Source organism: Schistocerca gregaria, chromosome 9 (genome assembly GCF_023897955.1).
Source record: "Schistocerca gregaria isolate iqSchGreg1 chromosome 9, iqSchGreg1.2, whole genome shotgun sequence".
NCBI classification, from domain to species: Eukaryota; Metazoa; Arthropoda; class Insecta; order Orthoptera; family Acrididae; genus Schistocerca; species Schistocerca gregaria.
The window spans coordinates 121,584,766-121,602,581 of NC_064928.1; the positions used below are offsets into that span (position 1 = coordinate 121,584,766).

A 17,816-nucleotide genomic window follows, 5' to 3' on the forward strand; every position below is an offset into this window, starting at 1 on the left:
GCGGCCAGGATGGAAAGGAAATTGGTTGAATCATTTGCAGGAAGTACAGAGGAAATATATGACTGTATAAAAGCTAATGTGAAAATCATAGCAACGGAGGTGTTGGGTAAAAAAGAGAGCAGCCACAACCGTGCAGCAGCGTGGTGGTCAGAGGAACTAGAGGCCTATTTAAAATCTATATAGAATGTAATAGTATGGGATTAGAAATAAGAGGTGGAGTTTACCTACATCATTTATTGTTTGCTGATGATCTAGTAGTCGTAGCACAAGATGGAGAGGATGCTAACTATATGTGCAATCAGCTAGCAGTAGCGTACAGAACTTGGGGTTTGAAGATAAATTACCAAAAAGCAGAATACTTTACTTGACTAATAATTCAGATGAGCTATACATTGAAGGAAAGAAAATCAAAAAGATAAACACTTTCTGTTATTTGGGATCCATTTTAGAAATCGAGGGAAAATCAGAGTCAGAAATCAATAAAAGAATTAATAGCCGACGGAGGGTCATTGGGATGCTTAACTCAGTCTTATGGAGCAGGAATGTAATGAGCATACCTGAAAAATTAATATACAAATCCATATTAGAGAGTGTGGTTCTGTATGGAACGGAGACCTGGACAATTAACATGAAGCACATTAAAAAATTACAAGCTCTGGAGATGGACTTTTGGAGAAGATCGGCAAGAATCTACAGGAAAGAAAAGATAAGGAACACCAAAGTAATAAGGAGAATGGAAATAAAAGAAAGAATATATGACGTAATGGATAGGAAGAAATTACAGTGGTACGGGCATGTACGACGAATGGAGAAAACCAGAATACCAAAATTGACACTGGAGTGGGAACCGGAGGGGAGAAGAAGAAGAGGACGACCTATGACCACCTGGATCCAGAATGTACAGCACACAGTGAGGAGAATGGGCGCAGAGGAAAAGGACACACAAGATCGAAACACCTGGAGGAATATTTTGAGATTATAGTTTAAGAACGTTTATTGTTTGTATTGTAATTTCCAAGTAAATTATTATGTTGGAGCTAAGCCTCTGTAATGAGGAAAAGCTCAAAATAATAATAATAATTGTTATTATTATTTTTTGATTGTTGCCGACTTACGTGGTGGGCCTTAATTAAAAATGATATTTCATTTAATTTTGATTTACGATTAAATGCTTTCCTGAAGTTCTCCTTTTTAACAATATTCATCTCAAATTATTTGTTACGTTAATGAATGTTAAACTCGCTGAATCCTAAAACATGAGCATAGAAGCTGAACAATGGAATAAACTCTTCATATTAATTTCCTCGGCTAGTCAGTTCACTTTAAAGCAAGAAATCTTTAGTTATTAATTACAATTGGGGCCCACACACGCGTGAGAGCATTTTTTCTAACCCCCGTTAACCATTGTATTCTAGTCGGAGTCCTGGCTCTTGCTCTTGGCTATGGTACGGAAAATAAGAATCTTAAAGCTACGTATTTTCTGCAACGTCGGGCGGCTGTGGAGAAAAATTAATATTATGTTAACAGCCGGCGAGTTTTTCACTTCCGCTAATTTTCCATAAGTTAATATCGCCACGTAATGGCGTCGTTGGCTGCATCGGCCGCTGCGATTGTTGAACTTGTAAATTACTTGAATGCAGGTTGATTCAAGGAAGGCGGACATGAAATCGGGATCACCTCTTACAAATTAAAAGTGCACAATAATATTAAATCAATATATTATCTGTTTAACTCATACAAATATGCTTACATTTGCCAGCACTCGCAAGATGTCCGTCTATACACAACCAAGACAAGAGAAGAAGGGAAGACGACTAAGAAAATTAACAAAAGGGCGTATCTTGCGTCTCTTTAGATCATTTTGTTATATTTCTTTGCCCTCAAACTTACACATAGAAATCATTATTGTACGACTACATGATAAAAATATATTATTCAATTTTTAAATGTCTCTTCTTTATAAATACTGTTTTTTTAAAGTCTTTTCGTAATATAGCACTGGGGACGCTATACAGCTTTAGTGAAACTCTGAAATTATGGCAGTTGTGCCTAATTGTGATAGTTGGCGACAATGATCACTGTGCTTTTCTTTTTTTAGATTTAGCATTTGCGCCTTATAACCTTGGTTGTATTTCTTTAAAAAAAAAAAAAATTGTACCAATTGGAGACAATGCCTGTGCTAACTGTATGAAGTAGTGTGCTAAGTTGTTTGTTCTAACAAAAGATGATAAGAGTAACCTACGTCAGCAACCAGCCCTTCTAATGTCCTTTCACTCCATTAGAGTTTTGTTAATGTAAAACGTAAGTACCAGTTGGTTCATGTACCACCAATAAAGGCAATGGTGATCACTACGAGCAGACTGTTCGAATTGTATCAGGATTCCGAATAACGAGCTGGGTTGAATACTGCGTCCGATTGACTTTCTACTACTCTTCCTTAATCCGTCACGGAGAGTACACCTTTATTGCAGAAATAGGGCCGTAACTTCCACCAAATTCAGAATGTAGACTAGTAACCTGCTGTTTTTAGTAAAGAGCACAGTGAAGTTCCCTGTTAAACTGCTTGAACTGTAGAAGAAGGAGCCTTTAATGAATGAATGGTAACATCGTTCGTTGTCTGGGCCGGCAGAAAAAGGCCTCTGCAGCACAGCGGCGCACCTTCACCGGGAGAGGAAGGAGAGCTCCGCCGCTGTCGCCTCGGGACCGTCCGACCGCCGTGTCAACCCCTGCTGCTGGTGTCGGCCACAGGGCCACAGGGTCAGCACAGCGCACCCAGCAGACCTTCGAGCTGCTACTTCTCACTTAAGTAGCTCCAAAATGGCATCGTGAGGCTGCTTGTATTCCGTTCCAATCGTACCACCGAGGAAACTTCCCTGGCATAATTGAGAATCGAACCCAGATCCTCTGCGTGGCCGTCAGATACCGAGTCAGACACCTACAGTTGGAGGATAACATTTTTTGCAGTATCTATCCCGTCCATGGTTTTTCATGACTTGACAACTTTAATTTTTATTGTAACTTTCTGTCCAAATACTCTCATTCCGAACAGTCGCCAGTTGACTAAAAACAGGAGATAATTATTCATGCGTAAAACAGTCTAGAAAGGAGATTGATTGCAAAACACTGGGGCAACCTGTTCTAGAATCTTGCTGAAGTGTATGAGAGCCATATCAAGTAGGACAGACAAGGGATATTGAATGTGCACAAAGAGGAGTAGCACAAATGGTCACAGTTTTGTTGGGCCAATGGGAGAGTGTCACGGAGATTCTCGAGGAACTGATTTGGCAAATGGAAGAAGATGGGTGCGAACTACCCCACAAAAGCCTCCTTAGTAAGTTTCAAGAATCAACTGTAAGTGATGAGTCTAGGAAGATACGACAACCTCCTACACAATTCTTCTCCTGGAATATGATGACCATCTTAGACTAGCTATAGCGTGTACAGAGACAGTTTAGCAATCATTCTTCCTGTGCTCCATATGTGAAAGGAATGGGCACATTTCCTAATTTCTGGCACAATGAGGAACACTCTGTGCCATGGACGTCAGGTGCTTCTGCAGAGTACAGTTGTAGGGTGCAGGTGGAAGCAGTGTGTGCCATCTGTACATGAACAACATAAATTATGTTCCATATCATGGTATTTTTCACTGTTTGTAGATGGTATTTTCTTGGGCAGAGAGTGGTGTACACTATGAGAGACGACAAGTTACTCTCTCACTAATTTTTCGCCCAAGGGAATTATTAAACATATCGTTACAACCAGACACACCTTGAGAGAGACAACGGCCTGAGCAGATGTTGATGGAGCCTGGTAGAACACTAAAAGCTTGAGGTACTTTTATGATTCTTAGCTCGTAGAAACGGCTTGTTGGGAGTTGAAAGCAATTGGTGGCGAGCCCATCCCTTAGTAAATCTTGTCGGACAGGCCCACAGCCATACAGGGCGGAGATGACAGCCCATCGTCAAGACAGGCTCCAGCAGAACAATGCTGCACTACCTGCTGCAGCGCTAGCAGAAGCCTGGGCTGGAGCGACTATCTAAAGGAATGTGTCTACGCAGTGGAGCCATATACTGGGTGTTGTGTGCACAGCCACACATATTAAAAATTCACATGTTTTCATGTTCACCGATAGTGCAACTAGGCCGGTGATCCACTTCCCTCAGCCTCTGTTATATAAGAAAACTCCGACATCTGATAAATGTTTAGAGGTAGAATCTGTATTACAACTCACAGCTACGACTAAGAAGCTCCGCCGGCCATAGTGGTCAAGCGGTTCTAGGCGCTACAGTCCGGAACCACATACCCGCTACAGTTGTATGTTCAAATACTGCCTTGGGCATGCATGTGTGTGATGTCCTTAGGTTAGTTAGCACTATGGGTCTTAACTGCTGAGGTCATCAGTCCCCTAAATTTTAGAACTACTTAAACCTAACTAACCTAAGGACATCACACACATCCATGCCTGAAGCAGGATTCGAAGCTGCGACCGTAGCGGTCGCGCGGTTCCAGACTGTAGCACTTATAACCGCTCGGCCAATCTGGCCTACAGTGAAGTTCTTACTGTACCGACAGTGTGATTTCAGACATCTTGGACTACTCGCTTGCGAGGGCACACTTATTCGTTTTTTTGGTTTACCAGTCTTGAAGTTTGGTATAATTGTGTGCTCTGTTGTATAAGTCAGTCAAGTTGGTCCTTGGTACGACCAGTGAACTGGTGTGTCACAGTCTGAAATCTCCCGTGATTTTGGACTGTGGTAGTGAGTAAATTGCGATCTGTCTGCCTGATAGCTAGACCATGAGATTTTTGTATTTCTTTCATGGCCGTGATCGATTCACATGTGCCGCCTCCACGTCTCACCACCTCCGCTGCACACATCTCGCCAGCTACAAGTCACATGGCCGCTCAAAGGAAACACGGTAACGTTGCAGGAGTAGCTTGTTAGGACAGTTAGAATAGAGCTGGGTTGACTGTACCCATGGAATTATAAACACTTTCACATCCTGTAGCAAATAAGAAGGTAGGAAATTTGAAACAGTAACAATGCTTCTAAATTAAATAACTGTATTGTAAAAATTCAAGACCCGCTAATGTATAACGTGGTGGGTTATTATGAATTGATATAGCTGGTTTAATGGTAATGCAAGAGTAGGTTTAAAAATGAATAAAAAAATAGGAGTGTGGGTAAGCTACTACAAACAGCATAGTGAATGCATTATTGTGACCAAGACAGATACGAAGCCCACACCCACCACAGTAGTACAAGTTTATATATCGACTAGCTCAGCAGATGACGAAGAGATTGATGAAATGTATGATGAGATAAAAGAAATTATTTAGATAGTGAAGGGAGACGAAAATTTAATAATCATGGGTGACTGGAATTCGATAGTAGGGAAACGTAGTAGGTAAATATGGGTTGGGGTAATAAATGAAAGAGGAAGCCGCCTAGTAGAATTTTTCACAGAGCACATCATAGCTACCACTTGGTTCAAGAATCATAAAAGAAGGTTGTATATATGGAAGAATCCTTGAGATACTACAAGGTATCAGATAGATTATATAATGGTAAGACAGAGATTTAGGAACCAGGTTTTAAATTGTAAGACATTTCCAGGGGCAGATGTGGACTCTGACCACAATCTATTGGTTATGAACTGTAGATTAAAACTGAAGAAACTGCAAAAAGGTGGTAATTTAGGGAGATGGGACCTGGATAAACTGACAGAACCAGAGGTTATAGAGAGTTTCAAGGAGAGCATTCGGGAACGATTGACAAGAATCGGGGAAAGAAATACAGTAGATGAAGAATGGGTAGCTTTGAATGATGAAATAGTGAAGGCAGCAGAGGATCAAGTAGATAAAAAGACGAGGGTTAATAGAAATCCTTGGGTAACAGACGAGATACTGAAGTTAATTGATGAAAGGAGAAAATACAAAAATGAAGTAAATTAATCAGGCAAAAAGGAATACAAACATCTCAAAAATGAGATCGACAGGAAGTGCAAAATGGCTAAGCAGGCATGGCTAGAGGACAAATGTAAAGATGTAGAGGCGTATATCACTAAGGGTAAGATAGATACTGCCTACAGGAAAATTAAAGAGACCTTTGGAGAAAAGAGAACAACTTGCATGAATATCAAGAGCTCAAATGGAAACACAGTTCTAAGCAAAGAAGGGAAAGCAGAAAGGTGGAAGGAGTATATAGAGGGTCTATACAAGGGCCATGTTCTTGAGGACAATATTATAGAAATGGAAGAGGATGTAGGTGATGAAATAGGAGATATGATACTCCGTGAAGAATTTGACAGAGCACTGAAAGATCTAAGTCGAAACAAGGCCCTGGGAGCAGAGAACATTCCATTAGAACTGCTGATAGCCTAGGGAGAGCCAGTCCTGACAAAACTCTACCATCTGGTGAGCAAGATGTATGAGACAGGCGAAATACGCTCAGACTTCAAGAAGAATATAATAATTCCAATCCTAAAGAAAGCAGGTGTTGACGGATGTGAAAGTTACCGAACTATAAGTTTAGTAAGCCATGGATCCAAAATACTAAAACGAATTCTTTACAGACAAATGGAAAAACTGGTAGGAGTCTATCTCGGGGAAGATCAGTTTGGATGCCGTAGGAATGTTACAGCACGTGAGGCAATACTGACTCTACGTCTTATCTTAGAAAATAGATCAAGGAAAGGCAAACCTACGTTTCTAGCATTTTTAGACTTAGAGAAAGCTATTGACAATGTTGACTGGAATACTCTGTATCAAATTCTGAAGGTGGCAGGGGTACAATACAGGGAGCGAAAGGCTATTTACAATTCGTACAAAAACCAGATGGCAGTTATAAGAGTGGAGGGGCATGAAAGGGAAGCAGTGGTTGGGAAGGAAGTAAGACAGGGTTGTAGCCTCTCCCCGATGTTATTCAATCTGTATATTGAGCAAGCAATAAAGGAAACAAAAGGAAAATTCGGAGTAGGAATTAAAATCCATGGAGTAGAAATAAAAACTATGAGGTTTGATGATGACGTTGTAATTCTGTCAGAGACGGCAAAGGACCTGGAAGAGCAGCTGAACGGAATGGACAGTGTCTTGAAAAGAGGATATAAGATGAACACCAATATAAGCAAAACGAGGATAATGGAACGTAGTCGAATTAAATCGGTTGCTGCTGCGGTAATTAGATTAGGAAATGAGACGCTTAAAGTAGTAAAGGAGTTTTGCTATTTAGGGAGTAAAATAACTGATGATGGTCGAAGTAGAGAGGATATGAAATGTAGACTGGCAATGGCAAGGAAAGCATTTCTGAAGAAGAGAAATTTGTTAACATCGAGTATAGATTTAAGTGTCAGGAAGTCGTTTCTGAAAGTATTTGTATGGAGTGTAGCCATGTATGGAAGTGAAACGTGGACGATAAATATTTAGACAAAAAGAGAATAGAAGCTTTCGAAATTTTTCTGCTACAGGAAGATGCTGAAGATCAGATGGGTAGATCACATAACTAATGAGGAGGTATTGAATAGAATTGGGGAGAAGAGAAGTTTGTGGCACAACTTGACTAGAAGGAGGGGTCGGTTGGTAGGACATGTTCTGAGGCATCAAGGGATCCTCAATTTAGTATTGGGGGGCAGCGTAGAGGGTATAATTCGTAGAGGGAGACCAAGAGATGAATACACTAAACAGATTCAGAAGGATGTAATTGCAATAGGTACTGGGAGATGAAGAAGCTTGCACAGGATATAGTAACATGGAGAGCCGCATCAAACCAGTCTGTGGACTGAGGGCCACAACAAAATCATTACTGATTGAATAAAGAGATTTAAAAATTGGGTAACGTAGAAAATGTTAGCGAACTGCACACTAGAATTAATGAGTTACTAGATTCTAGGGTTAAGAACGGTAAGATAAGCAACACAGCACTCCTGTCAATCAGAAAACAACTCGCCGCTTGGACAATCGCTAGCGGGAAGCTCGAAGGGTGATTGGAAATATCAGAGAAGGAAATTAAGCTGCTACGAAAACAACCAACCAAGTGTGGTTGCGCAAGCCTGCACTAAGACACAAACTACTAAGGACACAATTGCCAACATTTATAAAAGACAGGACACGGCGGTCTTCTTCAGACCTCTGTCTGGTAAAGACATTAAGAAAGTGCACATCTTTACAACTGTGAACCCTGCAAAAGATAAACTTAAAATAAAGAAGGTTAAGGCGACTAAAAGTGTAGTTATAGTTGATATCGCCACGGAGGAGGAGGACAGAAACAAAATTCTTAATCACACAAAATTCAGTAAAGTAATAAAATGTGAACCATCCAAAAAGTGGAACCCACTTGTAATTCTATGTGATGTACCTGTTGCAATAAATGAAAATGACATATGTGAGACAATCAGTCAACAAAATTTTGAGGATATGATTTTCGAAACTTTTAAGAATGAGTTTGAATTGCGTTTTAAAACTGTACCTCGGGAACGCGATGTCTCGGGGTTTATGTGGCGCGGGCTGACCAATATGGGCAGGATATACATGGGTTTTCATGCAATGAACGTGATGGACTATTCAGTAGTTCCCTGGTGCCACAACTGTGGCGACTTGGATCACGCTCACAAACACTGCGAACGAAAGCCGGTTTGCTCCAGGTGTGGGGCCGAAGATCATACAAAGAAAACCTGCGACAGAACTGGGATATGTGTCCCATGCACGCGGAGACGCAAGAAAGCTGCAACAACATAGGAAGAAACTACCCTTCCTACAAGATGCTAGAGCAAAGGCTCATTGCAAGAACTGATTGCGGCTGAGGCCATACCTGTACACAGGAATCCTAAGAGAAAGTCCCTGAGCAAAAGGCTGAGGGATGCACTGAGGGCCAGTAGATTTACGAAATTCATAAAAAAGTTCACCAAGATGCAAACTGAAAGAGTGAAAATGAAAGATGCACGTTTGCAAACGGACCGTTGCTGTGAGAAAGATGCTCCCTCTCCTTCAAGCCGGGGACTAAGGTCACCTGAAGATCTTGAACGACGAAGAGGGCATCGTGTGGTAGGAACTCTTCCGATGACAAAACACAATGGTATGGACACTAAAGAGAGAGCCCAGGTCAACACTGTGAGCAGTACGAGTTCGCCTACAGATCCATCTCTCCAGAGAGGTTTGGGTGTAGACCCCATAATGGTATACGCAAACCTAGAACATGAAATGCAATTACCGCTCCTGGAAGAGCCGGCTGTCCTCACTACAGCTCTGAGATATGTGGTGCGTGTAGGTCATGAGTTCGGTAGGGACGTGACCTTCTCGGTGATGGAGGCTGTGGATACAGCTTAAGACGGTGAATCTCCCCACTAGCTTCGGATCCCTGCAAGACTTAGTTAAAAAGGTTTTGAAAGACGGAACGAAAACTTTGATTTAGATGAGTTGAACAATGAGTCTGTTATTACAAATGGGAGACTAGCGCCTAATTGGAGTTAGAACTGCCCGGAATCCCACATTAGAACATATTTTCCAAGTGAGCCTTTTAAACGTGGGACAGATACTCGCACATAATAGTAAACTACTCATGTAGGAACTACGAAGAGTGGTGGAGGAGTGGAGACTGGATGTGCTCTGTCTGCAGGAGCCATACTCCCAAGTTAGGCGAATCCCCTTTGCAGCGGCCAACTGGCAGTTAGTCCACAGTAATGTGGAACAGAGCTGCAGTTATGATCACCAATAGGGCGCTGAGAGCTATGGTTCTTGCACAGTTTCTGATGACCACTGCAACATAGTAGAATTACAGTCACCTGTTGGAGTGCTCTACATTATCAACATGTACTTCCAGTAAGTTAGAGGAATTGACGAATTCCTGGACAAAGTGACCACGGTGTTGCAGGGGCGCCGATTTTTCGTCACGGCAGATATAATCGCGAAGTCGCGCCTGTAGTTCAGCGGCATCCGAGGCGACCGAGGAGAAAAAGCCGAAGAGACCATCATGACATTACAACTAATGGTCGTCAATAAGCAAGGGCACTCCCCCCCCCCCCCTTACCTACACAGGTGGTGGGGGCGAAGGCACAAACATTGATATTACCTCAGTGACGCCTAATCTCGTAACCAATGCAACAGATTGGATTAAATCACGACCAGCGACCACAATCTAATTACCTTCTCACTGGGAGATAGGGAGTGCCACTGGGACATGAGTTGGGAAGTACAATTCAGCTATAACAGGACTGAATGGGATCACCTGGCGAGGGAGTGTGACGTACTGACATTGCGAGAAGGTGATGAGAATGTGTAGGAATACGCCGAGGAACTGGCGAAAGCTTTCATCAAGGTGGTGAAAGCAGCTGTACCAACCAGGATGAGAGCCGTTGCGGCTTCCCCATCAGCATGATCAGCCGAATTGGGACAGATGCGCCAGTCGGTAAGGAGGGCGAAGTGTTATCTGGGAAGAAAAGCAACGTTGACTGCAAATATAAAGAGAGAAAAAAGAACAGTTACAACAGGATCTAAGGGCAATCAGATTAAGTAGCTAGGAGAAATATGTTCGAAGCCAATTGGCTAAGGACCCATGGGGCATCCCGTACAAGTTAGTATGGGAAAAGATAAGATCACCTATGGTGTTGTCTACTGTCAGAGGAGGGGGCCAGATGACAGAAACGTGACAGGACACTGCTGAGGTCCACCGGCGCTCAGTCCGGTACCGCGCGACTGCTACGGTCGCAGGTTCGAATCCTGCCTCGGGCATGGAAGTGTGGGGTGTCCTTAGGTTAGTTAGGTTTAAGTAGTTCTAAGTTCTAGGGGACTGATGACCACAGATGTTAAGTCCCATAGGGCTCAGAGCCATTTGAACCACTGCTGAGGTCCTCCTCCGGTCCTGCTGCCTGATGACAGAGAGGAAGACGATTCAGAAGTACAACAGCAGATCAGAAGAGAAGACCAGCAGGACTATGGCAACAATAGTATGGTTTATCCCTTCTCTGAAAAGAATGTGTGTGCCCAGATAAAGGCCCTTAAAAAGGGCAAAGCTCGTGGCTCAGACGGCATTGGTGCAATTCCTGTCCTCCCCCCTCCCCCCACCTCCAGCTGGTGCCATCTCTCACTAAGTTACACAACGAGTGCCTAAGGCTCAGGAAACTCCCCTCCGTTTGGAACCAGACAAATCTAGCAACAATAAAGAAAGGTCCGGGTAAAGACCCAAGGGAAGCAAAATCATACAGGCCTGTGTGCTTACTGGACCTGCTGGGGAAACTTCTTGAGAGGCTGCTGGCAGACAACTAGCAGCACACCACATACTGTGTGGGATGAGTGACAGGTAGTGCAGTTTCAGGTCGGGGAGATTGGCGTCTGGATCATGGCCATGGCTGCGGAGGTCTGTGACCCAGCCATACACGAATACATTGTTGGCATCATGGTGGATATCAGTGGCACCTTTGACAACCTGCGTTGGCCTTCTCTCTTCTCCCGCTTGCGGGAGAAGGAGTGTCCAGGGCCACTACATGGCTATCGTAGGAGCTGTTGTGAGGAAAGGGAGGCCTGGCTATCGTCCCCTAGCGGGAGAGTCAGTAAAAAGATTACAAAGGGGTGTCCACAGGGCTCTGTTCTGGGAACACTTTTGGGACATAAATATGGAACCTCTCCTGGATAATTTGCAGAACATTGACAATGTGCTAGAGGGCTTAGCCTACACACACAACCTCCTCCTGCTGGTTGGCGGTTAGAGCCGTGAAGACTTGGAACCGAAAATGGAAGGGGCCTTATTCATCCTGACTGCACAGTGCATACAATCAAAACGACGATTTAACCTAGCAAGTCCACGTACTTATTACTTAAGGGACAACTCGTAAGGAACCTAGCAGTAGGAATAGACGGCTCACCAGCTCTTTGGCGCCGTGAGGCCCAATATCTATGCGAAGTTGTCGATGAGAGGTGGAACTATACTTCACATATTGACACTGATACGCAAAGATCCCTAGAAACAGTAACTTGATTGGGATTGGATATAAGCGTTTCCACCAGCCACCAGACTTAATAAAACTATACCATTATAGTATTCTGATATCAACTGTAGGATACGGGCCAGTCTGACGACGGTCATTCCCTCCACGGCCATAAGAAGAGTGCAGAGAAATATGCTCTTGCGCTCTGTAGTGGCATATAGGGCAACTTCGGCGGGAGCATTACTAGTAGTAATGGGACTCTTGATATAAAAATCAGAGAACTGGCGACATGGTACTGTGCAAAAAGAAGAGGGACAAAACAGTCGGAATAATGGGGATTCACGTAGGGAATAAATCTGAAATTAAATGTAGGGTGGAGGAGCTATGTCAGGAACAGTGGGATAACGTCGAAACGTGTCGTAGAACACACGAATTGCTGCCCAACATTATGGAGCGTTTATGGCTCAAATACCTCAAGCCATCAAGAGTACTGCTGCACTTCCTTGCTGGACATGGACCGTACCCAGCATACCTATGCCGGTTTGGGAAGTGCGCTACATCAGCGTGTGACTGTGGGGCCATACAGGACACCCCAGACCATGCTGTGTACGAGTGCGACCTCTTCGACGACGTATCGGCACAACTAATACAACAACTACCAAATCACGACACCTAGCACCATTTTCAAAACCTAAATAAACTTGCCAATGAAATATCGAGCAAAGTTTTAAAAGAATTCTTAGGGAACAATCAATAATAGATTAAACTGGATTTAGACTCCGTACACCTATCCCGTTTCACCAGGGCGTAGATCTTGCCAGCCGCTTCACTGCTGGGATCCGCCACATCCCCGACTAGGGGGAGGGTGAACATTCCAACTGATCGAGACACTCACCGGACATGACAGAAGGAATTAGGTTAGACGTAGGATAGGATGGGATAAGTCCATTAGTATAGAACTGCAGCGATTCAAATATTCTGGGCCAGCCCAGTTCCAGGGGCACGCCCACTGGAATTAGCTCGGTGGGCATGGCCAATAACGTAGTTTCATAACATGCTGGCACACCAGTAACGCTGCAGGTAGAATAGATTAGTTAATAAAGTAGTAAATAAAGGAAAACATCAGTAACTCTAAAAACACAGCAATAAAAGAAACCTGTTGAACAAGGCACCAGTAGAACTTAGAAACGCCCATAGTGGAATAGAAATAACGCTAACATTTCTAGTAACTAATTAAGATAAGCTGCAGTATTCGTAACATATGTATAAATGAGGACCCGCTAATGTATTAGGTGGCGGTTTAACATGCGTCGTATAGTTGAAGAATAAAGAATTTTTTAAAAAAGGAAAGAAAACAGAGTAACGTACTGCCGCTCCAGCATTGTCATACAGGTCTCAATCGCCACTTGCTCTCAGCTGCACCTATGTAGAGAAACTTCAATATATTTGATTATTCAAAGTCTGTTCAGCGTCCAATCAATTCAGCTTGCTTAATGCACATTTTTAGGGCCAGAGTATTTGACTCACTGATCACCTAGATAAAATGTCTTTGACAATCTACCCAGTGTAGTATTAAAGTATCTATTAATTGTTTAGGGAATTCAATCTGTAACTTTTTAGCATAATTTATGTCTGGTTTTTTAAAAAAATGTTGTTAGTACACTAAATTTTGCCAACATTTTCAAACAATTAAATAGTCCAAACAAGTTACCTTTCAACCCCAGCATTTAATTACACAACCATGGAAAACCACCTAAAAACTAGATTAGGGCTTCCAATGTACCAGACCAATAGTGCTTAATGTCCCACGTGGGCCCCAAAAAGTCATGGAACAGTTCACCATGTAACGAGACAGCACTCTACACTTTAAGCTACACAAGCACGTCAGACCACTGGAAAATAACAATCACAAAGAAATACTTGCAGCGAAGATTTTGGGAAACAGCCTTTCATAAATGAGTGAGACAGACCTAATATACCCTGGTGTTGTACTTTTTACGTGACATAAGAAACGTGAAGTACATCAATCATGAAACAGAGCATTTTATTGAACGACATTGCCCACAGTACGCTTGTAGGTGCACGGCTCTAAAATAGAAGAGCGACTGGGGTGCGCCTTCTTCATCCTCTGCCTATATAGCGCAACTACTGGCCATAATAGAGGACATTTGTTATGCATCACAGATATTTAACTTCATATTGATACTAATGAATTTTTGCAGAAATTATAATATCACAGATTCGACAAGTAGACTAACAGATACATTTAGGAAGTACTGCAGGCCATCACAGAAGCAATGAGAAATGACACAGGCTTTCATTTGCTGTGGATGAAAGGACACCATGGAATGAAGTAGTCGAGCTCCTAGCAAAAAGGAGAGCTAGTGAATGACAGTTTCGTCTAACAGCACTCGCTCATAATGATTTCAAACCTACCATCAAGAAAGCTGCCTACCATAAATGGAATCCTGAATGGCATGTATCTCAGCCAACGGAAGGCCGGTCACCTAGTTTCTATACCTCCTCTGCTGTGCTTCCGCTATTTGAAGTTAAGAAAACGTCATCTAATGCACATCATTTGTAAGAGGCCGGGACATGCATGAAACGCCGCACCTTCACACCGACTAAAAGTTCTAGTTTCTGGACTATATGATGAGGATCCTCTCTCTTGTTATTTTGAACGTAGCAATCGAGTGAATATGAAAATCAAGTGTGTGGTTTTCGAAGGGTGTGGGTTGCATAAAACATATTGCTAGGTGTAGCTAAATCACCCTGTGTATTACGGTGGTCCTTATTTTTAGAATTTTATATTTCTTCGTGCGCGCACCTTTATTTCTTCCTGTTTTTTTTAAGAAGAATTATAAGACCTATTTTGTTGAAATGCATAATGAGGAACCCATACTGCAGCGGCCAAGCAGTTACATCATGTTGCGCTAGGTTTTTCCTTTGTTGACATGTGAATGTTTACACTACTGGCCTTTAAAATTGATACGCCACGAAGATGACATGCTACAGACGCGAAATTTAGTCGACAGGAAGAAGATGCGGTGATATGTAAATGATTAGCTTTTCAGAGCATTCACATAAGGTCGGCACCGGTGGCGACACCTACAACGTGTTGACATGAGGAAAGTTTCCAACCGATTTCTCATACACAAACAGCAGTGTACGGGTGTTGCCTGGTGAATCGTTGTTGTGATGCCTCGTGTAAGGAGCAGAAACGCATAACATCACGTTTCCGACTTTGACAAAGGTCGGAATGTAACCTATCGCGATTGCAGATTATCGTATGGCAACATTGCTGCTCGCGTTGGTTGAGATCCAATGACTGTTAGCAGAATATGGAACCGGTGGGATCGGGAGGGTAATACGGAACGCCGTGCTGGATCCCAACGGCCTCGTATCACTAGCAGTCGAGATGACAGGCATCTTATCCGCATGGCTGTAACGGATCGTGCAGCCACGTTTCGACCACCGAGTCAACAGTTCGGGACGTTTGCAAGACAACAACGATCTGCACGAACAGTTCGACGACGTTTGCAGCAGCATGACCTATCAGCTTGGAGACAATGGCTGCGGTTACCCTTGTCGCTATGTCACAGATAGAACCGCCTGGGCGATGGTGTACTCAAAGACGAACCTGGGTGCACGAATGGCAAAACGTCATTTTTCTGGATGAATCCAGCAGGTTCTGTTTGCAGCATCATGATGGTCGCACCCGTGTTTGGCGACATCGCGGTGAACGCACATTGGAAGAGTGTATTCGTCATCGCCATACTGGCGTACCACCCGGCGTGATGATATGGGGTGCCATTGGTTACACGTCTCGGTCACCTCTTGTTTGCACTGACGGCACTTTGAACAGTGGACGTTACATTTCAGATGTGATACGACCCTTCATTCGATCCCCGTGAAGCTCTACATTTCAGTAAGATAATGTACGACCGCATGTTGCAGGTCCTGTACGGGCCTTTCTGGATACTGAAAATGCTCGACTGCTGCCCTGGTGAGCACATTCTCCAGAGCTCTCAACAATTGAAAACATCTGGACAGTGGTGACCGAGCAACTGGCTCGTCACAATACGCCAGTCACTACTCCTGTGGTGTCGTGTTGAAACTGCATGGGCAGCTGTACCTGTACACTCCATCCAAGCTCTGTTTGACTTAATGCCCAGTCGTATCAAGGCCGTTATTACGGCCAGAGGTGGTTGTTCTGAGTACTGATTTCTCAGAATCTGTGCACCCAAATTGCTTGAAAATGAAACCACATGTCAGTTCTAGTATAATATATTTGTCCAATAAATATCCGTTCATCATCTGCATTTCTTCTTGGTGTAGAAATTTTAATGCCCAGTAGTGTATTTACTTCTTGGCGAGTAGATTAAAAATAGCAACAGAGTTATTTATTTAGTTAGTGAAGTTAAGAACCAGATGAGTGGACATAAATTATCATCTAATCGACAAGTTTTGTCCGTTTTGTTTTATATCATAGGCGAAGTGAAACTGACTGTCAGTGAAAATGTTAATTTAATCTCGAGTGAATGTGCAATATTATGGGAAACGGCTAGTCTCCCTACAAGAGCTCTACTTCATGATACAAAGAAACTTACAGACTTGCATACAGAGTGGCGCAATCTGCAATAAAGTGCTCATAGAAAGACAAAAACTCACAAACAACGAAATGCTATGTTTTCTGCAAATCTAAATAACCACTTCTGTGTTGTGCATGCTAATGTTTTGACCATGACCAAAATAGTAGAAGATAAACTCTTTTTATTATATCAAGGAGAGCCCAGCAAAAGAGGTAGTCTTGGGGATGTCGACTGGAAGACTGGTACATATCTAGAGGCAAAAGAGGAAAGGGTGAGTATTAGGGTTACGAAAGAGAAATGAAAGAATATGAAGTACAAGATGCAGGGTCTCAAGGCAGAACTCGAGAACTCTTTATTCAATGTTAATTGAATAAAGAGTTCTCCAGTTACCAGCTGAGTTAAGCAATTAAAATTGCACGAGCTTTCGGCCCAGTACCCGTTGGCCATTGTTAAGTGATATGACAACGACCAAGGTGTATTCGTGCAATTTTAATTCCTAGACGCAGCTGTAAATGCGAGAACTCTTTATTCAAGGAGTATGAAGAGTTATAACAGCTCAGAGTTTTTGGAAACTACTACTGATACGTCTGAAGAAATTGTTGAAGTGAGTGATTCTGATGCTGGTGTTTTTTTTTTTTTTTTTTTTTTTTTTTTTTTTTTTTTTTTACAGAACCCTCCACGAATTCGATTCAAAGACATCGAAAGCAATTCAGAAAGAAGAAGGCAGAAAGTATTAAGTATTCGTTTAAAGAGGGGAATCTTAATTTGACACTTTTCATTGGAACAAAAAGCTGGTACCGGCATTAAAAATGAGGTATTCAAGAACTGAAGCGTAATCAGTCCTCATAATGCGTGGAAATCAAGAATAATTTAGTGGTGTGCCTGCATTACCGAATTATACCAGGAAAGAACAAAAATGAAAAGTTTGGAATGCCATAAGAGTTTGAGGACTGGCCAAGAAAGTTCAGATTCTTCGTTGTGACACCACCGATTCCGACACAGGTTGTGTCAGTGGAGTGGCCATTACTTTCCTGAAACAGTTTGCAAGAAGAGAGCTACTGTTTTTCCGTTGGTGTCATCATATGGAGGAGCTAGTGTTATGGAGTGTGTTCGAAAATGAGTTATTCCAAATAGCAGTTAGTCCGGATGATAGTTTAAAACAAACTTAGGGAAAAATGGAATGGGATGGAAAAAGGCAAATTATGAAACAGACATGACCATTTACTTGAGGATTTCAACGATGTAGAAATTGATGAAGCACCAACTTATTCCGAAAGCTTCTAAAACAAGAACATGTGAAAGATGATTACT

At 42.6% G+C, this 17,816-nt stretch overlaps 1 protein-coding gene across 2 annotated transcripts in view; it reads right to left on the reverse strand.

Moving 5' to 3' along the window:
- Positions 1–17,816, reverse strand: part of LOC126291892 (galactoside 2-alpha-L-fucosyltransferase Sec1-like) — a 182,412-nt gene that overhangs the window by 29,617 nt on the left and 134,979 nt on the right. The gene's annotated exons all lie outside the window — the stretch shown is intronic.